This window comes from Crocodylus porosus, unplaced genomic scaffold (assembly GCF_001723895.1).
Source record: "Crocodylus porosus isolate Cpor-Errol unplaced genomic scaffold, CroPor_comp1, whole genome shotgun sequence".
Lineage (NCBI taxonomy): Eukaryota > Metazoa > Chordata > Crocodylia > Crocodylidae > Crocodylus > Crocodylus porosus.
The window spans coordinates 164,254,419-164,257,274 of record NW_017728906.1 but is presented as its reverse complement, the minus strand read 5'-3'; positions in this window follow the sequence as shown (position 1 = coordinate 164,257,274).

Genomic DNA, 2,856 nt, shown 5'->3' with positions numbered 1-2,856 from the left:
TCCCTGACATCTCTTGGGATGAGCACATGGCCAAATCTGATAGGTCATGCAGCTTTCTTGCTTGCATTGATGACCTCTATCTAACACAGGAAGTCTATGGGCTAACTAGAGGAGAGGCATTGCTTGATCTGGTCCTGGCCAAAAGGACCTGGTGAGCGATGTGAGGATCGAGGGGAAGCTTGGTGACAGTGACCACGATTTGGTCACCTCAGCTCACTGAAGAGCAGGCAAATCACTCAGTAAAACAGAAATCCTTAAGTTTGGGAAGGCTGAATTTCACAGACTCAAGAGATTCAGTAAGTCAAGCAATTAGAAGCCATACCCCCCTAGATAAGAGTGTACATGAAGAATGGTCATCTCTCAAGAACATAATCCTTGAGGCACAGGGGAAAGCCATTCCATCTCACAAGTAATGTAATCAATGGGCAAGAAAGCCCCCTTGGCTGAACAAGGAACTGTTGGACCTCATTAAACTCAAAAGAGAAGCCTACTCCAATTGGAAAACGGGAAGTGTCACCAAAGAGGACTACTCAGGACTCACCTGCACCTGTAGAGAGTGGTCCAGAAAAGCCAAGGCACAAACTGAACTCAGGCTAACTTCTGCGGACTAAGGGCAACATAAAGTCCTTCTTCAGATATGTGGGAAGTTGAAAAACGAACAAAGATAGCATTGGGCCTTTGCAGAATCAAACCGGGCAGCTGACATCTGATGCCCAAGAAAGATCCAATCTCCTAAATGACTTTTTCACATAATTTTTTCACCCTCCCAAGAGGATCATGTTGTCAGAAAGGACACAAACCAGCCTGGGAGTAGGTGGCGGGCCCAAAATTGATATAGATCAGATAAAGGAACACCTTGAGAAACTGGACATTTGCAAGTCCTCAGGCCCAGACAGAATGCACCTGAGAGTCTTGAAGAAGCTGGCAGACATCATTGCGTCCCCCTTGGCAAAGATATTTGAAAATTTGTGGTGCTCGGGTGGGGTCCAGGAAGACTGGAAAAGAGCTAACATGGTCCCTATCTTCAAGAAAGGGAGGAGAGATGACCCAGGGAATTATAGACCAATCAGTCTGATGTGCATCCCTGGAAAAATCCTGAAGAAAATTGTCAAGGGATCCATCAACACCAAACTAACAGAAGGCAAGTTTCTGAAGGCCAGCCAATCTCACAGCTTTGTGACTGGCAGGTCTTGTCTGACCAACTTTATCTTCTTCTATGACCAGGTGACATGAGCCTGGACAAGGGAGATGACTTGGATATCTGGATTTCAAGAAAGCCTTTGACCTAGTTCCCCACGATGTCCTCATGGCTAAGCTGGGGAACTGTGGCCTTGATCATCCGATGGCTAGGTAACTGGCTACGGGGTTGGACTCAAAGAGTACTAGTTGACGGGAGCAAATCAACATGGCACAGGGTGACCAGTGAAGTCCCTCAGGGCTCAGTACTTGGGCCAGTACTCTTTAACATCTTCATTAACAATATGGAGTCAGATGTGAACTGGCAAAGTTTGCGGATGACACCAAATTATGGGAGAAGGCAGTCATACCACAGGACAGGCTGGGACTATAGGCTGACTTGGACACGCTCTCAAGGTGGGCTGACCAAAACCGGATGGCCTTCAATGTTAAGAAGCGTAAGGAGCTGCACCTTGGTAGGAAGAACCTTCAACGCGCTTACAGACTTGACAGTGCTATGCTTGCTAGCACCATGACCAAGCGAGACTTGGGGATCCTGATTGACCACAAGATGAATATGAGTCACCAATGTGATACTGTGGCCAGCAAAGCAAATCAAACTCTGGTGTGCATATACTGATGCATCTCAAGTAAAACCAGGGATGTCATCCTCCCGCTTTACTCGGCCTTGGTGAAGCCGCAGTTGAAGTACTGCATCCAGTTTAGGACCCCTCACTTCAGGAGGGATGTGGAAAAACTTGAGAGAGTCCAGAGGAGAGTCACTCATATGATCCAAGACCTGGAGAAGTTGAGTGACTTGGGACTCTTCAGTCTGAGCCAGAAGGCTCAGGGAGGACTTGGTAGCAGCCTACGATTATATAAAAGGGGTACATCAGGACCTGGGAGAACAGCTGTTCACCAGAGCTCCCTGAGAGATAACAAGGTGTAATGGCCATAAACTCCAGGAAGGCCGATTTAGACTAGACATAAGAAAAAAAGGTTCTTTATGGTGCGCGTGTCCAGTGTCTGGAACAGCCTCCCCCCTCACCAGAGGTGGTGCAAGCACCTACTCTGGACTCTTTCAAAAAACATCTGAATATTTTTCTTGCTAGGATCACTTGATCCCAGCTGACTTCCTGCCTATGGTTGCGGGGGAGAGGGGCTAGACTTGGTGATCTCATGAGGTCCCTCCCAGCCCCTAATGTCTATAAGACTATCTGTGGCAAATATGGGTCTCAAATGAGAAACATTTGAGACGTGTGTTCAGTGAAGATTCATTGAAATCCTCCCAAGTGACAGCCCAGAGTTTCCTGAGGCTGTCTCCTCTCCACAGGGAGAGGATCTAAATTTTCTTGACAACACCAGATGGGCAGTATGCACTGGAAACTAGAAGAGCGGGAGAGAGGATAAAATATACCTGAGGCTACAGGGGTTGCTAATTACAACCTGGGCTGTACAGCTGAATGGCACAGCAAGACTATTTTTACTGTCCAGTACCCCAAATAACATTTTTAAAGCAGTTTAAAGCCTGCATTGTTCTTGCTTTCCCAATTCTCTAGAGAAAACCTGGCCTCCTAGGCCCAACCTAAAGGATGTGGAGAAGCTTGAGAGAGTCCAGAGGAGAGCCACGCGCATGATCAGAGGTCAGGAAAACAGATCTTACGATGACAGGCTGAGAGC